The 25,417-nt window shown below is 43.3% G+C and overlaps 1 long non-coding RNA gene across 2 annotated transcripts; it reads left to right on the top strand.

The window, feature by feature from the left end:
* Positions 1 to 7,753: 7,753 nt before the first annotated feature.
* Positions 7,754 to 23,929, top strand: LOC148053176 (uncharacterized). 2 transcript variants are annotated; one of them, XR_015707980.1, is made up of 4 exons: positions 7,754 to 7,860; positions 11,112 to 11,255; positions 20,624 to 20,855; positions 22,049 to 23,929. It is a non-coding gene; the product is annotated as an uncharacterized LOC148053176 (long non-coding RNA). The 2 variants fall into 2 exon arrangements; XR_015707979.1 differs by having other exon boundaries at positions 20,624 to 23,929.
* Positions 23,930 to 25,417: the final 1,488 nt, after the last annotated feature.

The following is a 25,417-nucleotide window of genomic DNA, read 5'->3' on the forward strand; positions in this document are numbered from 1 at the left end:
TGACTGAATCCTGAAATGAAAGCTATGCTTGACTCATGACAAACCCTCCAAAACTAACTACACTTCATTGTAATGAGTTGCCAGGATGGTCCAAGTCCAATATTGACAGAGAGCTAGAGTCTCAATGAGCCAAGCTAGCTACCTTGCCACTGGAACGCAGGGGACTGAAGTGTCACCTCATCATCCACTGGAATGGAGGGAGAAATGCTCCAGAGCCTAACTGGAGATGCAAGGAGAAATTAACATTTGGAAATATCACATTCCTCTTCCAAAGTTATGCAACCCCGCAATGACAAAGCCTAGCTGGGAAACAGACATGGCAAGGGAACTGTGAAGTCAGACATGGGATGCTACACATGCCACAGACTGATCCTTCAAAGAGTATACCAGAAACAAAGCTAAGATTTCTGATCCGACTCATTCATATTATAGGATGCCTCAAATGACTTAGTGGTACACTGTCAATGATGTCATTCTGGAAAGTTTATACAACTGTGTATGATTACCCAGGAAAATGTTTATAAATTGGCAAACCAAAGGAGACATCCCATTCACAACATAATCCTGTTGTATCCTCCTAGCGTGTCTCTGAAATTAATAGAATATGAACAGTAAACTTAAAACCATCTGACTGGAAGCCAATTTACCTATCAGGTACAGACCAAAAATCACACCTTACAGGTGAAAGAGCACATACAAAAATATTGACATTTAGCCAAAAAAAACATTGCAAGAAAAAAATAAGGCACAAAAACTGCCAAAAAACTGCAAAGTAACAGAGAACTAAAATGTTTGTGTATTTATTCATAGTGTTGCACTCAAGATGTTGCTGATGGACATAAGCCAACTACAGCAGTGACTTCAAAGTTATACCTGTACGAAGTTGTAGAATGGTATCATTACAGAAGCAGCATCTTATCAGAGCACTATAAAGGGTAGTTTTGGTCAACCGAACTGCTTACTAAAATAATCCTAAAACCCCACATACAGAAACTCTTTTCTACAAACCATCAATTGTTATTTTCATCTGGGGTTTTGTAGGGTATACATCCCCAGGAGAATTATAAACTTGACCCTATGTATCCCATATCTTTCCAATTAAGCTCCCAAAGTCAATTATTAAAGGCTTGGAATTAAAGTTATAATTCAAATCTGAAATTTTACATCTTCACTGTGCATATTAATGACTTAAGAGCCTGTAGGAAACACTGGAATTCCTTTAAGTCTACTTTACCCAATGTTCAAGGTTGATTTGATTGGATCTACGCTTTAAAAACTAACAGGTATATTCATGCATTTTTGCACATTGCAAGTACTGGGCCACATACTATTATTTTCCACATAATAACTTCATGTTGCTATGTTACCAAGAGCTAAAATAATCTAATAAACATTAATTAATATTTGCACAACACCCTGTAATGTGGTTACTTGCAGTTTTACAGACAGGAAAAGCTGAGACACTAAGAGGAACTCTTAGATCATACAGTGAGTCAGCAGTGGCACAGGAAGAGACAATAAATCCACACTCCTATTTCTACAATGTCTGGGCTAGGCCCTTTTTAAGTTACTAAACCATCCAACTAATTCTGGTACTGCAAAATATTGCTTCAAATTAATTTGTTGAAATTGATATTACAGCTTTCCACCCAATACTGATAGGTTTGATTTTCATTTACTCTAGATTCTTATAAGAAAAATCAAGGTTCCTTCTTAAATTATTAGAAAGCAGCAACTGCAATACTGCAGAGCTAAATTAAGAAAGTTCCCATGATTTCACTTCCAGCTCCCACCTGCTTCTGTGGCAGAGCAGGCAGGGAAGAAGAGTTTTCCAGGTCTACATATAGTATTCACAGGTCTACATATACAGCAATTTCCACCAGACTCTCCCAGCTGATCCAGCAACAGACCACAGGAGAAATCACTGATTATGGCCAGAGCTCTTCACTCTCCTTTTACCTGCAAATTCCTCCTCTTTCCCCAAAATTACATTGTCCAGATGTTACCCAAGATGATCAAGTACTTCTGGTTACAGCTCTGCCTTCCCACTTATCAGTAAGCCCTTTTGCTCTAGCATTTTCGGAACAGAACATCAGCTGTCAACTTCGGAGCCCTCCTCAGAGGAGCATCTGGCACACACAAACTCAGGGAAAAGCAAGTCCCCCGTCTCACCCTACCCCACATGCTTTCAAGACACAATGAACACTCTTGAAATAAACATGGCCATCCAGGAAAATTGTCCTGCAGAGACAAATCCAATCCCCATACCAGTTCAAACACTCCCATCACGTGTAAGGATCACTTCCAGATGTGTTTACACTTCTTCTGAAGGTTTAATTTTGGACTATTAAAAGTCCATTCAATCAAAAAATTGCAAAAGCTTGGTGTCCTTCACCAATGAACATGAAACTGAGCAGTTATGCTCCACGGACTACCAATTGCACAAACTTTGTAGAACCTTATTTGTCATTTTATCTTGCCAATTTGTTTGCATAATAGTTGGAAAGTGGTGCTGATTAAATTTCTCCTGAAGTTTGATGGGCCAGTGCTAACTTGCCTCTGGTTCAAAGCCAAAACACAGAATAAAGTGAAAACTAAAGCATCTATAAAAATCAGTATGTTGTGCTTAATTAAGCTGTTAATATTTCTCTTAAATTTAGGTAACTATTTCCTAGTTGGTATTTTACTAATTCCTCTAAGGCAACCAGAGCTCTTAAGTTATATTGACTCTACTGCAATTAAATCTTACCTTTTATTTCTCCAGTCTTTAGCAATTCTGCCTCTTGAAGTTTGTTCCTTTCAAATAGAGAACATATCCAACCCAAAGTGATCTTCATTGATGTATGCCAATTAAGAATCTGAAAAGGGTTGCTGCTGCGTAAAAGAGATGTGTACTTATTCTTACTTCTTCTTCTAGATTAATATCCATGGTTACCAGTGATGGACTTTTCCTGTGTATCCAGTTTAACACTGATAAAATCGGCAAGATTATGCAATTAGCAAGATACTACCTAAGATTTTGATTAAATTTTAACATTCAAAAGTTCTACATAAAGCTTTATGCTGCTGGGTTGGACAATTAATACAACTTTGGTCTTAGCAGTTAGGCTCAAAATTAATTCCCCATATGGCCGTAACAAGTTAGACACCCTGAAGTTCACTAGTCCTGGTAACGATATAATCAATAAGGCACCGGTGTTTATTCTAGAACTAGTACCATGAGATTTTGTGCCTGAAGTGCAGTCTACAGATGACACTTGATTCCCTAGTTATACTAAAGACAATTAGAAGTAGCATCAAGCCAGTAACGGTGTCCAGTCTATTTCCAGCTCAGATAACGAAATATCCTACAAAGATGTGTTTACAACCACTTGGTGAGACCACAGTAAACTGAAGCAATTCCAGATAGTTTTGCCTTTTCCCCACCTCCATTAATAAAGAATGTGATGAGATTATCATGAGATCTTTTTAGATTACAAATCCATCGTTTGCAACAAATAATTGATGCTAACATTTTAATAAGTCACATGAAAGCACTCATTACTACCTGACTAGCTTCCGCTTGTGCTTAACCACAGTAGCAGCAAATTACTCCCATGGCCTCCAATGGACTGACACACCTCAGAAAGCCTAACGTCACTGCCAGGAGGTCATTTTTACAGATGTGTGTATGCTTTCCCATCGCAATCACAAAAGAGCAAACATTGACTGATTTAAGTGACCTGTTGTTTTGCGATGAGTATGTGAAGAATTATCATGACCTTGATCCATCCTTGTGTAGCAAATGTCTAGATGGCCTATCAGCTGCAGCTTGCAACACCTTTTCCAGCCTCTTCTCCACCTAGGGTGAATGGTGCAACCCTGAGCAGAGCCAATGCACTTTGGAACATTCACCAAGTATTTTACTGTTCCTACAGCACACAACTGGCTTAAGGATTATTCATGACAGCCACACCCATGTCATTAATCCTCCTGGCAAATGGCAGAAATAGAAAATGTCAGAACTAAAGCTTTAAGAGTGCTCCCAAAGATCAAGGTTTTGTCCAAATGCAGTGAGAGCCTACAAAGTGTATTCTGATAAAGCACAGCGACCTTACCTACAGTTACAGCAGAGTCACACTTGTCCTATCTTATGCCTTCAGGGAAGAGTTTGTTAGGAACAGCACTATCATCTAGCCCCTCCCTAGTTTAGTATTCCTAAGAACATTTAACCACATCTGGGGAAATACGCATAGGCTTTCCTTTTTTGCAAAGCATTATATATGTTTCTCACATCAGTGATGGAACAGGGCTGGGGGGGGGAAGCCACACAATGCCCTTCAAAAGAGGCTGAAACTGATATTAAATATTTTCCTAGTTCAGGTTGCCTTTGGTTGTTTCGTGAAGGAAGTGTATTCAACCATGAAGAGCTTTTCAAATCATCTAGTCACACCTTCTTACAAGTTCAAGTGTCAGACCTGGACACGCCAACCTATTGTTGAGATAGGTACTCCCTGAAAAATGGTTTGTCATATCATAGAATCACAGAACAGTTCGGGTTGGAAGGGACCTTAAAGATCATCTGGTTCCAACCCCCCTGCCATGGGCAGGGACACCTTGCACTAGACCAGGTTGCTCAAAGCCCCATCCAGCCTGGCCTTGAATGTTTTCAGGGATGGGGCAGCCACAGCTTCTCGGGGCAACCTGTCCCAGTGCCTCACCACCCTCAGAGTGAAGAATTTCTTCGTTATATCTAACCTAAATCTACCCTCTTTCAGTTTAAAGCCATTACCCCTTGTCCTATCACTATGTGCCCTTGTAAAAAGTCCCCTCTCCAGCTTTCTTGTAGGCCCCCTTCAGGTACTGGAAGGCTGCTCTAAGGTCTCCCCAGAGCCTTCTCTTCTCCAGCCTGAACAACCCCAGCACTCTCAGCCTGCCTTCATAGGAGAGGTGCTCCAGCCCACTGGTCACCTTCGTGGCCCTCCTCTGGACTTGCGCTTGGGATTGCCCCAACCCATGTGCAGGACCTTGCACTTGGCCTTGTTGAACTTTATGAGGTTCTCATGGGCCCACCCCTCCAGCCTGTCAAGGTCCCTCTGGATGGCATGCCTTCCCTCCAGCGTGTCAACCCCACCACACAGCTTGGTGTCATCAGCAAACTGCTGAGGGTGCACCCAATCCCACTGTCCGTGTCACCAAAGGTGTTAAACAGCACCGGTCCCAATACTGACCCCTAAGAAACACCACTCATTACTGGTCTCCACATGGACATTGAGCCATTGACCGCAAGTCTTTGAGTGCGACCATCCAGCCAATTCCTTATCCACCAAGTGGTCCATCCATCAAATCCACGCCTCTCCAATTTAGTGACAAGGATGTCGTGCAGGACAGTGTCAAATGCTTTGCACAAGTCCAGGTAGATGACATCAGTTGCTCTTCCCTTATCCACCAACACTGCAACCTCATCATAGAAGGCCACCAAATTTGTCAGGCATGATTTGCCCTTAGTGAAGCCATGTTGGCTGTCACCAATCACCTCCTTCTGAAGACAGTATCTGTCATAGCATAGAAGTTGTGGGAAGCAGTATGCATGAGTATTTACCCTGGCTAAATGCTGCATGAACTAACTCTTGAGTCATTTAAGCTCTTGTCTCCAAAGGCAATTGTACTACCTTTCAAAAGCTGTTTATATAATTTTTTGTGCTACTCTTTGCTTCTCCTTTTATTATTTTTATAACATCAAAACATGTGCAAGCACATCTTCGTCACTGCCACATTACAGATTTTCTTCTCTAAGGCACCTAGACCCCGCAGCCTTCCTGGCCATAGCACATCAGGAAAGCACTTCCCTGCAGTCTGTCACCCATCCATGTTGATTATGCAGGTTGCGCTCTCTGCAAAGACAACTGCTTGCAACACCCTGCCAATTCGCATCCAAACCCAAGTCCTCCTGAATTCCAAGTTACTTTTCCCATGAACTAAGCATTCAGCTAAGCCCAAGGCAAGGACATATCTCTAATGCTTAGCTATGTGATGCAGTGAGCTTCCCTGGCCTGCATCCACTGCAGTGGCAGTGCTAATGCTTTTTAGCCAGTGGAAATCAGCAGATCACATCCATGAATGACTTTCCTGACAAAAACTGCTGTGTGCAGCTAACACAGGAGTCCTGGTTTCTACCCCAGGTGTTGCTGCATCAGCAGAGCCAAAGGAGAAGGAGCTAGTGTGCCCTGTTTCAGACTATATCACAAAAACAAGATCATACCTTGGATTTACAGTACACTGGTCACACCCCTTTCAGGTACTCTTGCTATAGCTGTCCCAAAGAATGTATATGTAGAGTGTACAGACTGCACTCTCCACTTGCCCTAAAAGATCACCCTTTCAACTTGTTAGGGTAGTACTTTTGCCCCATAAATCTAAGATCAAAGATCTTAGGAATGTCCTGAAGTTCCAGGACACTCTGCTGTTGCAGACACCTCTTCCCCCTTCAGTTTAAGAAGCTCAGGCAAGTCAGACAACAGAATTGCTAACCACATCGTGGGTTTGTTGCTGTTTTGGTTTTGGTTTTTAAGTAAGCCAGTCAAGAAAGATTGTTCCCCATATTTCCCAACTCTAGTTCAGCCCACTCACTACTTTTCCAGGTAGGTAAGTCCAGCTGAATCTCCACCAGTGAAGTCTGTTCAGGTAATATGTAAGAAATATCTGCAGGGAAGGTGTAAACCATTCATTCATGCATGTACAGCTCCTGAGACATGCCAGCATTTTTAGAAGACAATTAGTAGCAACAGTAGCTGGATACTTTGACCTAGAAGGATGCAGAAAAAGAATTAAACTGAGCAGACTGTCAGGAGACCTGCTAATTAACTTCCTCCAGGACCAGTCTATCATTAGGAAGTAGTTTGAAGCAATTAGGCACAGGAGATTTTTCTAACTTCACTGTTTCATTTTCTAACCGCTTTGCTCTAGCTGCACACATATGAACCTTGGGTATCTGTTTGCACTGTGTTACCCACACCAGCCTATCATAAAGACATATCTTATAACTGCGTTTCTATATGCAGCTGGAGTATGACATTTAATATTAAGTCATTAGCTCAGATTTTAATGGGCAACACTGAGCTTTGCAGAGCATCCACAGGAGTTATGCCTGTGCAATATATCAGGCAGGTTTCCCCCAACCCAGAAGTAGGCTGAACTTAGAAAGTGAAGGTTAAAAAAAAGTTTTTCATCTAGCATCACAAAGGAGCATAGCTATCAGGGCTCCTCTTTGCTCACTGAGAAATCTGCTTCTTTACAATACTGCTAATCACCACAGACACTCTTCTGTTCCCACAGAAATCAAGCAAAACTTTACTAATGATCTTTCTAGGTTGCAGGTTGGGCTCTTTATCTTTCATGGAAACTTTGTGATTCAGACAATGCAACTGCAGTTGTTCCCTTTTTCAAAGGGAAAATAATAGCCTATTTTACTCTCAGCTCCTAAAGAAGGCACTGTGACAGATGCACTCGACCCCTTGATTGGACTGGCAGTGGTTCGCTGCAGGCTCTGGAAGAGGTAAAGGCCTGAGCTGTAGACAGGCTGTGAATTCCTCTAGTTTCTATCTGTTCTCTGACAACCCACAAAGGAACAGAGCGACTCCTTTATCAAGGAATGAAGAAAGTTGTGGGTACAACGAGTCTCCTGCATGCCTTTTCTATGGCATGTAATTTGACTACAAGCCAACCACTTTATCCTATAAATATGACAGCCTAAGCGAGCCTTCTTGGAGCTCTCCTTGCTAAGGCAGTGTGGCTGCATGGCAGTGATCGCCCCTTGAGCTGGGACACCTCTCAAGGTTGCTCCTCGAGGCAAAGAGACCTTTTACCAACAATAGATCTTTGGTAAGCAACTGATATAACACATATAACCTTGTAGTATGGTCACTTTGATTTTTGTCTTGGTAACTTTGATTGCGTACTGAATTGATGCTAATGAAACTTTATATAAACTTTGCATGTACAATCCCCTAAATGTAAACTGTTGCACAAGTCTGAGACTAACACTGGACCTAGCTGCACCTAAGCTCCATCAGGAGTTTAGAAAGCAAGAGCATCTACTCTGAACCTCATGACTCAATGGGAGGGTCTTCCTTACTCTTTGAATCTCCGGTCTCTCTGTGAATCATTCTAACTCAAGGCTAATTCAATTTTCCTTTGTATGATGCTTCCGTGCAGTAATTAATAGAGTCAACCTTGCCATAGAACTTCGTTAAGTCATACTTTTACAACATCATATTAAAACCACTTTTGCTAATACCTTTGTTGGTGATTCCTTAAGCATTCTAAATCGCTCATTCGTGACAGGTGCCTACCTTCTAACTGTCCTATAATAGCAGTGAAAAGCATATGCTGAATAAGAAAGGAAAAGTTACACTGCAGGCAGATTAATCCAATGAAACCAGAAGTGCCTTTTGCAGGCAGCAAAAAACAACTTGCATTAGCCAATCTGTCCTGATATGCTAGCCTAGGTCAATATCTTTGTGGTCCAGCATGCCTGTTCTTTCAAACTGCGGGCACTCACCAGCAGCTGCCACAGAGCTGCTTGCCCACCAGCCAGGAGGAGGGCAGCAGTCTTGACCAGAGCCAGGGTTGCCAAATTTCTGACAGCGCTGTGGCAGATACTCTGGGCATCCAGGGCAGGGCATGACCAGCTGCAGAGGAAGAAGCTTTGCTCCTGCTTACAGGGGGCTCAAGCCACAGGTGCAGCAGCCCAGGCCTGCTTGCTGAGGGACACCAGGGCACCAGCCAGCCCTGGAGTCACGGAACACATCTGTCTCAGACCCCTTTGCGTAGACTCGAACACTTGAACCTGAGCCCCACTCACGGGGAGGTCACACCAAGCAGGCTACCAGCAGGACAGAAAGCCCCTGGGAGCTGCACCCTGAGTACTCGGAGGGCACATCCCACCTCACACAGCCCTGCCCCACACCTCTGAAAGGCTGGGACATGAGACACCCACCTCCTTACAGGGGGCTGCTCCAGGCAGGGGGAACACACAGACCCCACTGACAGGGTCAGCCACTAATCACTAGCAGGAGCCCAAGCTGGGAGGACTCCCAAGGAGGAGCCCATGGACACACCTCATCCTAGCAGCGGGGAGGTGGCTCATGCTGGGAGAAAGCCAGCAGGAACCACTGGACTGGCTCCTCTGGAGCCATGCTCACAGGCAGCTCCAGAGGGCTGCAGAGCTCCAGGTGACACATACCTCGACTGCAGGGCTGTCACCCTCACTCTGCTCCCAGCACAGACAGACACAGACTCCAGCCCTACTTGTAGGGGGGGGCACATTGCCCAAAGTGTTACTGAGTGTCCTACCTCCATCCTAAAACACAGAGGACCTTGGGCTTGGCCCAAGGCAGGAGTCAGCACTGATCTACTGGTGCACCACCCAAAACATACTGCAGTATTTTGTTTGGTTTTAAATGAGAAAGGACAAGCACATTGACATTAATGCACAGACACAATCAGACATCAAAAGCCTCCCCAGAGTAGGAAGGGGACTCCAGGCAGCCATTTTGCTTACCCACCAGCAGAAGAGGGCTGTCAGGCACACACCCAGGACACATGGTGGCCCACAGTACTCAACCAGCCGAGGAGCTTCAGAGGCTGCCAGAAGGCAAACACCAGAGCACAGCCTGAGCACGGAGCTGTTGGGCTGCCCAGACTGCCAGCAGGGTCCATTGCAATGGAGAAAACTTGCAGCTTTCCCCCAGCAAACCCCCTTTGAAGGGTCCACAGCTCTTCCCACCAAAACACTGAGGTACCAGAGGAGGGACCATAGCAGCCCCCAATCACCAGCCAGACCACCCTCTTTCTCCCTTTCCTTGGCATTTATTAACTTTATACAGGTGCACTCAATTTGTAACTAACACAGCCCACCTGCAGCAGAGCCCATGAGTACCACTGAAGATAAAAAGCTTTATTTAGCCTCCTCTTTCCTTGTCGTTCTCTTCTAATTTTTATTTTTGATATCGACATGAGTATTTTGCCTCAGCTGCGATTTCAGCAGTTTTTCAGTCAGGCATGCATTAACATGCTTGCTTCGTTATGCTCCGCTGTCCTTGTCATTGCTCAGCAGCCCAATGTCAAATGATCAGCAAAAGGATCTCTGATCCTTTCTTACCTTCTCCTTGAGTTGAAGGAAATAAACGTTTATGCTAAGACTTGTGAGGAGAGTCATTGCGTGTGCTGGATCGGGAGGCAGGGAAAGGGCAGACATTAAACCCCAACTACGCCATAAACCCCCAAGAGGCATTGAATTCTGATGGGAGTCGCAGCCAAAGAAAAAACTTCTCCTGTGGAACAAATTTATCAGTCCTCTATTTTCCACTGTGAATAATCGCATCACTATGCCTTGCATTTAAACACACATGCTTCCAGCGAGCTATTTACTCCCGTCCACCTGACAGCTCAGTTAATTTGGGAAGCACTCATCCGACCTTACAAGCTTCTGGGTAGACACCGCACTCCTGTCATAAACTGGGTGAGCAGCTTTAGGCAAAGTATGGCAATTCAAAAGAGCCATAATGGCCACAGAGGTTATTAACCCTTCCCTGCAGAAAGAAGGCAACCTATGTAAACTGTCATTAGGATGGTGCATCATTGCAGTGCGTTATTCATATCACGGTGGCATCAGTACGTCCCAATAAAGTCATAAGCTCCTCCATTCTGTAAGTACATAGACCCAGCCCTAAATGCCTGAAATTTAAGTAGGCGAGACAGAGAAGCAGTGTGGAAATGAGGTATAAGAAATTAAATTATTTTCCCAAGGTCACTCAAGAGGTCTGTGGCAAGCTGAAGAACAAAACCTGAGTCTGCATCTAGTCGTTAACCACAGAGGCCTCGTTCCCGCATCGCCCAGTCAGTACACCTGAACGGCTTTTTGTCTCCTGCCTTCCTCCTCCTTAACGTTACTTCATTTCTGAGGTTTAGCTCTTTGACCATGCCACATTTGGCAGACACTGCCTACACGTCACAGCCCTAGGAGCTGTTATGTTATTATAGTTGTTCATTTTAATAATGGTGCGTGTTTCTGTCTTCCCTGTTTTACCTTGTCATGTTCTCCACCTGGTGTTTCTGAATTGTTTTTACAGGTTGCAATCCGTTCAAACCCAGGGCCTGATATACCAGTACTGGGAGTTGGATGAAGTAAGGATGATAGTGCTGCATCACACACGTGCCCTCATCTGCCACTATACAAAAAAAAAAGTCTCTTTAAAAAGCCTGCGAAGTCCAGAGTAAGTAATGTCAGAGTTTCCCAGACCTACTACTTTTGAAACTGTAAGAGTTTCTTCACTAGACTGTTAGAGCAGAATGAGCTATAAAATGGGAAATAACTGTGTCCTGTTCAGCCTTGGGGTAACCTTTAAACACTCTTCATGAATCAGAGATACAGATGGTGACAGTTGTTATTAGTTGCTATCCTCCATTGTTAAAATGCTACCAAGAAATTAAGCAATGTACATGTTTGATTGTCAGATCCGGTTCAGATTTGATAGTGTCCAATGAAACATTCCCCTCCAAGACCTACCAAGGCCTGGAGTGGCAGGCAAGACCTCATGGCTTCCCCACGGTCAGACAGCACCAATGAAACCTGCTTGAAAAGAGTCCTGACCCCTTCTAGTGCTGATCTGCTAAAGCCATGACAGCCTCTTCCTGGTGAGGACTCACCAGCGTCCTCAGGAAATCTCTATTCAGCCTGACTGGGGTTTCAAACAGAGCAAATTTAAAAACAAGCTGAAAATATGAAAGGAGCATTTTTCACATTGCAGAATCAATCACCCCAAAGTGATTCCAAAATCCGCAGAAGAGCTCAACCAAAGCAGCCCGAAGCAAACAAAGGCACACATTGATTTCAGCTGGCTTTACCTGGCGAGACCAAAAAAAAAAAAGCCGACAAGCTTGCTGATGGTATGCATGGGTGTGAAAACAAACTTGTCACATTGAAGATATTGTTGCCACTCACTCAGGAGTCAGACCAAGCCACAGTGACTTTTTTCAGTCTCCCACTGTTACAACATGGGAGGATTCACCTGGATGAGCCACCGGTATTCAAACCTTGCCGTGCTTTAACTATTGCACAACCAACCAGCTCTGTAGGACAGTGTGGTTCATGTACTGGCAGTCACTCTTGCTTTATTTACACAGAGCAAATCTGTTGCTCGTTGCAGTGGGAAGTTTTAAGGATAAACACGGGGTTATCACTCAGAAATTACTGGCTTCTTTCTCCGCGCTCAGAGCCTTGTCCGAGGCCACCCACACAGCCGTAGCCGGGGTTAGCTGGGGTTGCACACAGGAGTCCTTGGCTTCCAACTCCATGCTGGGTTACTCGACCTCTCTGGCAACTGTGCTGGATATAGAGGCGATACTATGCAGATTTTCTCCAGCTGGCACCAAGGGCATCTCCCAAGCTGACCAACAGCAAGAGAAGCCCCCACATACTTTGATCCCTTCCTCTCATAATGACTAGATAACGAATCTATAATCGGCCAGCCCAGCCGCAGACATACTGGGAGAGGTTTAGGGCAGTCCCGTTAAGGTCAGCAGGTGCCCCCCAAGCTGTTCCTGCAGAAGAGGGTGCACCGCCATGCTCAGTGTCTCATCAGTGGGGCCACAAGGAAAGCTTTGACATCTCAGATATTAATAAGCAAAGTGAATGTTCTTCTCAATCCCACAAGATGGCAGGAGATGCTCAAAAATTCACTCTTGGCCAGCTGGAAGGGCTTTGCAGGCTTTTGTAGTTTTCTTCTGACAAGCCCTTGCTCTGCGAGGAGTTAAATGAAACCATATTTTTTAATAAGACAGGAGAAGCCTGACAAAGGCGTATCAGTGAGTGTTCATGGATCTCTTAGGAGCAGTGGGATGTTATCTCAGTGACTCGGCGGCACTGACAGACCCACGTGGGGCAGTGTTTCATGTGGGAACAATCTCCAGAATTTGCTTTCTTGTAAGGAGAAAAAAAAAGAAAATGAGCAAACTAAAAGTGGACAGAGGAAACTGCAACTGGCTTGTATAAAGTTTTTATTTTTAATATCAGAGCTTGCAGACACTCTGCCTGCAGCATTCCTTACATTACTCACAGCATGAAGACATGAGAAAGCCAGGAAAATTCAGACAGTTTGTCAAGAAAGGTCAATTTTTATTCCCTTTAGTTTACAGCTGACTTCTCCCCCGTTAAGCACTTTTTTTTTTTTTTTTTCCCAAAGACCTAATTAAAAGCAAGTGCCTGCACCAGACCATATTCCACCCTTAGGATAATAATAATCCAAAATGATCCAAAATGGCTGAATTCAGTACTAATTTATAGCCCTGTGAATGAGTCTGATACTTCATGAAACAAATATAAAGAAAAGGTCACTGAAAATTGAATGAAGTGTCTATAGGGATATTTCTGCTGCAGGAAGCACTGAAGATAGTCTTTGTGTGATCACCTTCAGAAGGGAGATAGAGGAAATACCCAAATGCGTTTAATCACCCCGAATTCAGCTACCTCAGTAAGTGAGTTTTCCTATGACTGCATCGAGTAACCATTCAGAGGTCAAAACAACCCAGTTTGACTGATGAAGGAGACTGAGCCCCGAGCTGCCGTGACCACTTGTGTTTCAGGCTGGATGAATCTCTGCCTGAGGAGGTGCCAGCCAGGCAGTGTGATGGGGACGCAGGTCCTGCAGTGCTGAGGGAGAGGCCCACCATTTCTCATGATGCAGTGCTGCAAGCAATGGTGGTACAAGAGATGATGTTAAACAGAAAATTACGCTCAGAGGGTAGTACCTGACTGCCATTAAGTCTGCACGGACCTGAATCTGTAAATATGAGACAAGAAACCCTAAAGCACATTATTTATCCCTGATCTATCAAGTCTTCCCTTTCACACCTTCTCCTCCAAATATTTTTATAGGGCTAAAGCCCCTGGCAGGCACCTTACACCACTTCATATGTTGCTTCAATCTCCTAACTTAAAATACATTTTTTAATTATAAACACTTAAACATTTATGGCATTTTTTCCTATGCTGCATCTGGAATATATATATGTAATTCTCTGATCTCTGCTGTGCTACTTCAGCAAATATATTTTTGTATCTGAGTTGTACTGACTACGATACGTTTTTTTCATAGACTTTCCAGAAATAGTTAATACTGTGGCACTGTCTTCGATGAACTTATTCCATCTAGGACACAGTGTCGTCTGATTTGACTGTTACTGTCTGTCCCCTTGTGGCCAGAAACCAGACTGAACTCAGCCTACAGATTTAAACAGATCATTTGCCTTGACTAAGAAGAAACAGCTCATTTTGCTGAAGAAGGAAGCTCTTGCATAGCGTACTAGTCCCTTAGAAAGCCTTAGATTTAACTGTTATGGAAGTAATTTTGATCTCCAAAATTCAGATTCCTTTCTGAATATCCTGAAAACTGGTCACATTCACATCTGAATCCTGGGTTCTGCTATTATCCATTTGCAAGCAAAATCTGGATCCAGGCTTGAATTTCAAATAACTTTGGTGGCTGAATCACTACAAAGGCCTGAGCAAATTCAGAAATAATTGTTCTGTTTCACAGCTTCTTATTCACAGTGAAACACACACAAAGTGTGGGGCTACCTGTGTGCAAAGCTTTGCACAAATGATGGTAATTATCTGGTGAACAGAAAATAACCTTAGATTCTGTCCCAAAGCCTTTAAGCCCCAAGCTGAAATGCCTATCAGTTTTGCTCAGGCAAGTACAATTAAGTATTTTCTTCAGGTAGTTAACACTGTAGATTCAATTAACATTTTATAACTTTTAAGTTGAGCAGCAACTATACCAACAGATAACACTAAGCATGAAGGTTTGGGAAGAATGAGGCCTTCCTCAGCAAAGTCAGAAGCATAGAAGGATGTATAGGTGAGGGGCACTGTGGACCGTAAAACGGGAGCCGCGGGAGAAGACTCATACTGCCCTAGCAGAAAAGGAAAACTGCCCAGCGCTGAGGAACCAGCATGAAAGGAGCTGCGCAGTAGCGCGCCAAGAACAGAAATGAAGGGTCCTGGATGTGAGACTACAGAGAGGGCGTGGATTTGTGGAGCTTTGATTCATAATCTGGGGTCACTTGGCAAACCTTCCTCTCTTCCTTTGTTTTACTCTTTCTGTGCTTTTAATTGCCTCTGAGTAGAAAGACAGTTTTCAGAATTAAGCCCATCTCACGAGGTGGATGTACCATATGTACAGAGGCTTTCTTCCTCCTGACGCGTCTCCCGAAAGCTGCTCCTGGCAGTCCCGACACTAATCCGTTTCAGTGATAGGGTTTCATGAAGCACCAAGCATACTCTTGGCAGGCAAACTGTTTGTGCATCTGGATGTAATAAGGAGCTAGACTCTAGCTGATGTGGTGGCTCAGCACAGTGAGCCACCAGGCGCAGGATGGTCAGTTTTTTCCTGCTGCCAGAGTTCAAATCACAGCGGCACATTGGAAGGCGGTTGTGGTGTGAGCCTCTTGGTAAAAACAGCCAGACCACAGAGAGGGAGGGGAAAGAAAGGTCACTGGGAGTCAATCGAACAGCTGGTTTCTGGCTAGAGGACTCTGAAGGGTGTGACAGTATCTCCCACCAGCAGGAGTAGCCAAGGCTCCCCTCAACAAGAACAAGCCAGGAAGCATCCCAGTCCCAGAGGGTGAGGAAGGAAGAAGGTGAGGAAGGAATCCCCCAGGCGTGGGGGAGAAGAGACGTGGGCCCAGCTGAGATTGCTAACAAAGAGAAGGTTGGTGCAGAGTCCCGATGGCACTCCAGTGGAGCACTGTGCACTGCTGTGCTTCCTTAGAGGTTTTTAGTTTCATCTTTATCACTGCAGAAGGACCCCAGCATCGCACTAGCTGGGCTGCTGCCATTTCCCTGCCGGAACTGTTAACACAAGGGTGGCACTGGTGTAACGCAAGTTCTCCCTGCCAGCAGCACGTGCTCAGAGGGACAGTCCCATGTAGGGTACAGCTGGTCTCTGGCACCGCTGAGCAGCTGAAGATGGCAGGATTTTTTGGGACTACTCTGAAACAAACTGGGCCCAAACCAGCTCACACCCAGCCTCCAGGATCCCAGCTGCAACCTTTGCCCTTCTCTACAACTCTCTACAACTACCTCTCTACAACTACTCTCTACAACTGCTCTCTACAACTACCTGAAAGGAGGTTGTAGCGAGGTGGGGGTCGGTCTCTTCTCCCTAGTAACCAGTGATAGGACAAGAGAAAACAGCCTCAAGCTGCGCCAGGGCAGATTTAGGTTGGATATTAGGAAAAAGTTCTTCACCGAAAGGGTAGTCAGGCATTGGAACAGGCCGCCCGGGGAAGTGATTGAGTCTCCATCCCTGGAGGTATTTAAAAGAAGGGTAGATGTGGTGCTCGAGGACATGGTTTAGTGGTGGACTTGGCAGTGCTAGGGTAATGGTTGGACGCGATGATCTTAAGGGTCTTTTCCAACCTTAATGGTTATATGATTCTATGATTCTCTTCAGTCCTGCACCGATGCAAGGCATATCCTCCTGACTCCATGTCTTCACTGCGCACACACAGAGAAATAAAGGAGAGCAAAAATGATCTTGCAGTTAAAAGTCACACTGAAGAAGAGCAAGCTCCCTTTCCTGCAGTCGAATTGGCTCTGCAGGGCTCACAGATGTTTTTTTCTTAAAAAAAAAAAATCACAGTAAAAGCTTCATTTCAATGTTATTTAAGCAGATCCGACTCTTAAGATACATGCAAGAAACAGATGTGCAGAACAGAGAAGTGCCATTTTTATGGAGTGGTTCGTCAATGTTTGAACCACACTAGATTACATTTGGAGTGTAAGCTCCTCAGCTACGCCATGTAATATTTATAATAGTTCACAGCAATGGCCAAATCTTTCTGCCAGTGAAGCCACGTGCCTCTTTATCAACCTCAGGACAAGGTGGCAATGCACCAAAATAAATGGGATGTTAATACCTTGTTGCCCTACACTTTCCAGATACCCCACACTTCACCCTATATTAGATTTACTTCTCTCTCTCTGCTATTGCTCAAGCAAGGTGTTACTTGTCCCTTACTTTTCTGTCCTGGGATGCGAGTTCAGGGAGCACAAGTCAGTGTAAGTTGTTTATCAGGCAGAAGCAGAGCATGTACCGTTGTCAAGTCCCTGAATCCCTCATGTTAGTGTTTTTCTCTGACACTCTGTCCCATATTTGGGCTTTGGGTAAGCTGACAGGAATGTAATTTCTATTTAAGGATACACTGTCTGTTACTTTTATACTAAGTAATAAACGCGGGATTTGAAGAACAAGCACCAGAAAAAAACGGTTGGACAATTTATACATTGAGTCACCTCTAATAAAACACCATTTAAAAAAAAAAAAAAGCTATTCTTATGCACTTCCTCATAATCTTCCCCCAAAAATTCCCTTGGCCTGAAATTTCCCATGTTTGGTCTCTGCCCAAATGTGAATATTTAGATTCCTGCCAATTGTTTTCAGTCAGTTTTCAATTACATGAGGATGAAAAATAGACATTCCTTCCTATTCCTAGGACCAGGGCTATATTTTCCCATAGCTATGCTGAAGCAATCTGAACACTGAAACCTAAGTTCAGTTGTAAAAAGCTATCAATAGGGTACAACGCCTTCTGTGAGTCTGGGGAATCCTTTTTAAGTTTTACAAATGCATTTTTACCAAGGAAAAGACTGTTACACTTGTGCCTCCTTCCACATATGTGCTGCATGTGTACATTCAGTCATAGATAATTACTTATTGTTGAAAGCAAATGTATTCCTCCTTAGCCCCATTACCCTTCCTGAACATGCTCTTTGATAAAAGAGAAAACTGGATTCTGTTATCTCAATTTCTGCAGATGGCTTTCAAAACTACTTAGGAGTAAGTAATCGTTTGACTCTCAGTGATTTTCAGCCATCACTCATGTATCTCTTTAATGTCCTCACCCGCATTCAAAATCCCCATTGAAGCTGATATTACTGTTGAGGAATAAGCCAGAAAGGATCCAGTAGGGCGTTCAGGTTGCAGACAGCACTGAGAATAGGCAGTGAACTAAATGCAGCAGATATGATACAGAAAATTCTGCAACATTATATTGGAAACCCAACATATCACTCTTGCGATTTCTTTGCAGAGACAAAACCCCACCTGCGGTTGAACCACCGCTTGTCTGAATGAAGCTGAATGTTTACTCTCTTTAAGCCTTGACTTAAAACGCTGACAGTGACCTCCCTTCATATTGACTAATACAATTACCTCTCCACTTCCCAGTTTCCCAGCCAGTGAAGCACAACGCTGCTCCTCAGAATTTATTAAATACTTAGTTCACCCAGTAGGAGTATTTGTGCACTCAAGTGCTACTCAGTGCAACTAAGCATGACAGATTCAGCATCCTGCCTGTAAACAAGTTTTTCAAAATCCAAAGCCAAATGAAAGAAGATCAATCCAATGAAAACATTTTGCTTATAACTCATAAGCCTTCCCTCACTGTTTAGAATCCAGACACTGTAGTTTGGGAGATTACATGAAGCATATATCAATTATTTGCAAATAAAACAGATTCACCGCTCCTTATCATTGCAGAAAGTAAATAAACCTAAGGGGAACCTTCAAAACTTTCAGGTCCTTAGTCACGGCTTAAGGTTATTACTTAGGAACTACTCCTGATACCCACTCTCATCCTGAATAACACCTTTTTCTCCAATTAGTCCGACTAATTTCAGTAATACCACTCCTGCAAGAAAAGCCACAGTCAGGTTAAAAATGCGTGTCTTTTCAGACAGATTTCTCCTAGGCAAGTGCAGAGCGAAAGGAAAGTAAAGGCATCAGGATCCAACCTCATAAATAAGGAAAGTGAGTTCTAGCAAGAATAAGCTCCCAGAGAGGAAAGAAAAATGAGAGAGCGCAAAAGGAATGAACAAAAGAGATAAAGGCAGGAGAGGAGAATTTATCTTACACAAACAGAATTTGTGTTGGCCCATCCGTCCATGACACAAGCACTAATGAGCCTGCCCATTCATGGAGGCCTCAGATAAACACACAGATGGCCATTTAAATCACCACAATGCAGTATGTGTATTATGTGAGCCAGTGTTTTCACTTGGAGAGGGTAGAGAGGAAAAGACACAGGGCTGGAGATGATGAAGATAACAGGCCAGGATTATTGGACTTTTCCTATGCCTCAGCCTTCATAAGTTCTTCTATGAAAATGCTTGTAAAGACCTGGACTATAAAAATTCCAGACTTTACTGTTGGCATAATTGATCTCAGATATGTCACCACAGAAGGAGACAGAGGAGTATTCATGTAAGACAGACAAATCTTGGAGAGGAACCAAGTGTAATATATAATCTTTCCTTCCCAGAAAACCATTCATGGTGGTTTTGGAATAGATTTAGACTTTTAAAACCTGTTCTCCGACCTGCAGCATGTTTCAAAAAAAAAGCTCTCAGGATCACAACAAAGAACACTTGAATTTGACAGTGTGTTATTCCTCTAGTTTTGAAATAATAATTCCTCGATGATACTTTCTTATTTCACAAAAAGGAGACTGAGGAACTTCCTCTTTAAAAGACCCTTCAAAGGATCTGAAATGTTACAAAAACCAGAGACCAAATTCACAGCTGGCACAAGTGGGCACTGCCCCATTTGAGTATGTGATCTGGGGCTTATAGAAACATTTTTGCTCCAGTTGGAGGTGTCTACCAACACTGTGTAATTATTACAGTACCATTGCAAGAATTTTTAGAAGCCTGTTTTTTATTTATGCACCATGCTGTGTGCTTTTTTTAAAAAAATATGTTGTTGGTGGTGGTGGTTGTCATTGTTGTTATTGGCATTTTACCCCTGGGGGTGGCTGGCAAAACCTGGTTTCCTTTTCTAGTCATTTTTTCCTTTGCAGCTTCCTCACATTCCTCTTCACTTTCCTTCACAAATGCTGATCTGTGGTCAACCTGACCCTTCTTTTTCAACACCCTCTTGTCTCTCTTGTCTTCCTTCTCTAGGGAGTACAAGTTCTTACCTTCTCCCCTTCAAAGCTGTGGCCACGTCAGTAGTGACTATGTGATACACACCTAGAGGCCACAACTGATGTTAGAAGCCATCATACAGCATCAGACACAGATAGTCAGTCCCCTTTTATGACTCCTCTGCTATCGTTTTACACTGTCAGTATCTACCTTCTAAGCCATCAGGACATGTGGCCTGAACTGATTGCTAAGGGCTTGATCTGTGGTCTCTTGACTGAACATCAAAGACAGACTCACACTGGGTTCAGCAGGCTGTGAATCAGACCCTAAGACACCATCAGAAATCTCCATCGGGGTGTTAGGAAACCAGCTGAAAGAAAGCAAAATAAATTTTCCTGTGGAAATTAAACCCTATGCCCAAGCCGCTTACAAAGTTAGTCTTAAGAGCATGCAGAGGGGGGAACTGCTTGTCTAAACTCTGTGTCTGTGTCTCTGTGTGTGTCAGTGAATGAGCAAGAGACATCCTGTGGGCCTTTTAGAGCTGGTTACATTTAGCTGCTTTGTGGCTGGTGCCAAATGTTTAGTAGCTGTGACTCATTGACCGACTAGCTGTCTTTTAACATCTTGCTTCATTGTCCTTTTCTCTTTATAAAGGTTTCCCCTCACCCCCATCCGAGATGTCAAGAACAGTGATTCCAGATGTAGGCAAAAAGTTTTCCATCGCAGCGGATTGCAGGACCTGCAGGCATGTCTTGAATGAAGATTGCAAGTGAAGTGGATACTGTTAGACTGCTGAACACCTTGAGAGCAACGCTGATGGATGAAAGTGAATGCTCAAGGCAGTCTGCCTTGTTATGTGGCCTCCAGGTGAATGAAAGATTACTTGGTAAGATGTTTGGAGATGTGCCTGTGCATAGCTCAGGAAGCAAATCTGAGTTTCTTGTCGAACAGGCAGAGGCATGTGGGATTTTGGGGGTATTCGTGATACAGAGGAAAAGGAAACAGGGATATTCTGAAGAAATTTTATCAAAACACACACCAATCCCTGCCCAGGTTTCAAGGAACAAAATCCAGTAGCTATTGGAGAGGAACAATACATTGATGATTGCGTTCCTCCAAAGCGCTCAATAAGAGACAACAGCCATCCTCCTCGTTTGAATCAGTGTGTGCCACCAGGGAAAGACACAATCACAGACGTCAGGACACATGAACTAAGGCTCCAGCTCTACAGTGCTTCCAAAGGGGTAACACTCTCACCCTGGTGAGCTGATAGGCCTCAGCTCTTGTGCCGAGATGATCAACACTTCGCAGCACTGAGTTCCCCACCTGAGGATATTAGGGGGCTGGCTAGAGAACCCGCCTCTAGAAACGCGCGGTGCCAGCGAGGCGGTGACACACAGACCCTGGGCAGGGATCAAACCAGCAGCATTTAGTGCTGTGGATATTCAAGGAGTAGAACAGCAGTATTTAGGGCTGTGGATATTTAAGGCTTTTGAGCTCATCCCTCTCCGTTGGACTCTCCCTAGGCAGGAAATTGCTAATTACCTTTCCATGGCAGGAGCAGTTCAGCTCCTCCAGGGCTGAGGAGTGAGAATTGGCCGTAATTACAGGAGGAGCGCACAGAACACTCTCTCCCTGGTAGTGGAGCGACTGAGCTGCAGCCAACGTTTAAAGGCTGATTAGTATAACTGCTTGCAGTCACTATTTACAGCCATTTCTCAATTGCCCTTACCCTGGGAAAAATGAGATGCTGTCAGCATAAAACTTAAGAAAAAGAAGAATAGAAATCAAATTATCTTTTTTCTTTTGATATTAAATCAATCATAATTTAAACAATTACATTAACAATAAGATTTTTTCTAGCCCTCCAGTGCTCCTTTTGAATTTTCCCTACAACCCATGGTTTGGAAGATTTGTTTTCAGAATGAGTGAACTATACATGCATTCAATAACAGCTTGAGTGGGGGTGAGGGGCATTGTTTCTAAAAAGAGCTGTGTGAATATTTTAAGTTATTGAGTAGGAGGGGTGGTAACAAGAACAATAGAAGAACTAAATTATTGTTATTTTGTCTCTTGTAGCCCTCAGTGCTGTCATACATTTGCCCTTTCCCCTGAAGTGGAGTTTGTCTCCCTGATGGGCTCTTCTGGAGAGCTGTCTGAGCTAACACAATTATTGTGTCAAACTCTTATCTCAGGGACCGAATAATGGAACCGCGCTTTGACTGACTGTCTCCTCTGATTGTTAATGAACTGCTTATTGCAATTAGCACCCATGTTCTTTTAGCTGGGTCTGGTGGAGGAGTGTGCTCAGAAAGCTCTCAGAGGGAAGAAGAGACTGGTAAGAAGCAGATGGATAAAAAAAGAAAATAAACTGTAAACAAAGAATATAAGGGGGAATGGGAACAGAGAAAGAGAAGGAATGTTGGAAAGGGAAGGGAAACATGGGAAGGAATAGAATTTGCAAGATCATTTCCATGGTGTACTATTTATGCAGATCTTAAAAGGCTGATAAAAGTACAGGAAAAACGTGGGCCCTTTCCTCTGGCTACGGTTTAGCTCGAGGTGGTCACAACCACGGTTGCCCGGTGGGTCCCGCAGCCTTTGCTTAGAAGCAGATCATTCAGGTCAAGAGTGAACAGGAGAGGGCAGCATCGCTTTAAACGAGTGGTAGGAGCGACTACTGAGGGGTTTGGCAGGCGGCACACGGGCAAACAGATGACTGTGGGTCACCAGGCAACAGATGGAAGAAGGCAGTTCGCCGGCAGGTACCTCACTGGAAGAAATGTCTGCATGGGAAGAGGAACGAAGGAAAAGGGGCTTTTAAGTGCAGAGCAGGAAGCAATATGGATGTGGTATTTCAGCAGTGCTTTTGGCTTGGCTCAGTTCAACTGCGGAGTAAAGAATCCAAAGCCCAGTGTTAGGCAGCATATACCTAAGGACAGGGACTTCTAGCAGTTCATTTAGTTACATTGTATCTCATCCAAAGATCGTTATGCTCTTACAAGATAAGAAAACTTATTTCAAAGATGCACACATGATACACAAAGGGTGGTTAAGTACCCTGCCCAGTGTGCCACATGGCATCAGGACAGCACCTGGATGGCCACGCTCCCCTGCTAACCACTGAACCACATCAAGCACGTCCATTGAGCGCAGGGTACCGTTTTAATGAGACGATGGATTTCTGAGATGTAATCAGCAGACCAGAATCGCTGATTCAGCTTCAGCCGAAGGATCAATGCTCTGCTCTAGTGTGTTGTTTCAAATCAATTCATTTGGTGATATAAATATATGAGAACATCTTAAACCCTGGAAAAGACACAGTAGCCTTGGTTACATCAGTGGAAACTCCAATGTAGTGACTTTTAACAGAGGACAAAATCTAGTCCGTTAACTTTTATTTTTCTTCTCTGACAGCAGTTATTAGAGGCAGTTGTGGATTAATGAACTGCTCTGGGCAGGGGTTCTCTCTGACACATGACGTTTTAAAGTTATGCAGTGTGCAAAATCACATGGCAGAGAAATTCCCACACAGATAAAAAATAGCCATACCTATCAGTTGCAATCTTGGCTCTGCTTCCTTTCTGCCACTATGTTACGCCTACTTCAGTGAAGAGAGAGTAATTCTCTTTACAATTGATGGTTCTGCAGAGCCATACTGGATTTGCTGCACTGCACCCTTTTCAAATCAGGCTCACAATCCGGAGAGGAAGACAAATGCCATTTCAAAAGAGGGTAATGGTACAGATTTTGTTCAATCATTTTGCAACGTAGGTGAATCACAGAAATCTTTTTCATTTCATAGACAGTGTTTTAATATCTCGGCTCTGTTCCCGAGGTGTAAAATGAGAAAACTGGGTTTTCATTTACTGAAGTTTGATGGTTAGTATTTCACCATCCATGTAAATTAACTGTTTGATCTCTCTGTGCAAATTATCAATAAAATACCGATACTGAAAGAAATAATCTTGGAGATGACTGTGTGGGAAGTCTGTGAATGTGAACACCAAATACACATAAATCTACATAAACCACCAAACATCTGTTTGGACATGGACAGAATTCTAGAAATACAGGGATAAATGACTGCTTGACCTGTTCATTGAAAGAGACATTTCAAGTAACATTTTCTAATTGTAAAAGTATTTTTGATCCACTGTTTTGTTACATGTGAAGTTGTAGTGATTACACTTAGGATTTTCAGGGAAATGTTGAAATGGAAGTGGTTTTGTTTTGGAAGTTTTTAAAATTTGATCTTAAAAATAACTTTTTTCCTTTCCATTATTTAATTTCAATAGCTGTGCTAGAGTAAATGAACCATTATTACTGGCACGTTATCATATAAATGACGGATTGCATATGATTGAGGACAACTGAAAGATGCTATTTTAACACATTTTCAAAATAATGCTGCCAGATGCTCTTTAGTACTGAATGAAACATCTTATCTTTTCTAGCCCAGTACGTAGGAGTGGCATTTGATGATTTAAAAGCAAGTTTCCATCAGTAGTCTCATCATGTAATGAAAACTAAAAGTACTGTGAAAGAAACACTAAGCCTTGAAATTTTCAAACAAAAAGGGTCTGAAACAACTCTCATCTTGGATTTTCCGATTTATGGTAATATTTTTGCTTTAAATATTCTGAATCAGAATGAAAAGTAATATTTCAGTGTCAAATTTCCCAGAAAACAGAAATTCCATGCCTTGACCAACTATAATTACCAAATGAATGAGTAATCCATTTTCTCCCAGGCCCTCAGTTTTGTCAGCACTAAATTTACACACAATCATTTTTAAGGAGATATGGGAGGAAATGCATAAATGCCAAGAATGTTTGTTCAGGGAAATGACACACCATCCTTTTCCCAACATCTGGTTATTCATGAAGGGCTGACAAATCTTCTTTTAGACTTATTAAGCGTGAAGTTATCTATTCTGAGGGGATCCATCATAAAAGCAATTTTTTTACTGTAGTGAAGTTTGAGCTGAAGCCTAGTACAGACAGAGAAAAGAGACTGGAAGAAGGAGAGCTGCTTTTGTTGGTCTGTGGCTCAGGAGCATTAGCCGTCTCCCTCTCCAGATCTCTATTTTTAGATGACCTCCAGTGTGTTAGATCAAATGTATAAATTGGATGAGGTCAAACTGTCTCTCTCTGTCTGTGAATATGCAGCTCCCAGAGGTGTGGCGACGTCTGGGGAATTCAGCTAGCCGGTATTAACCTGAACCTTGTCAAAATCAGACTACAATCTTAGTCTTTCTATCAAACATGGGCCTAATAACCTTTTGACAATTAGAAGTTAAATTCTCATTTAATTTATGCTGTTGTGGATGTAGAGATGTCAGCAGAGGTTTTTTTTGCTTTTACATTGTCTTCCTTACTGTATCAGCAGCTCACTGCCATCATAAAAGGTCTTTGCAGGAAGAAGATTATCATCCCTGAAAACAGT

The sequence above is a fragment of the Nipponia nippon genome, unplaced genomic scaffold (assembly GCF_047370975.1).
Source record: "Nipponia nippon isolate SJK-2023a ecotype South Korea unplaced genomic scaffold, ASM4737097v1 scaffold_4, whole genome shotgun sequence".
Lineage (NCBI taxonomy): Eukaryota > Metazoa > Chordata > Aves > Pelecaniformes > Threskiornithidae > Nipponia > Nipponia nippon.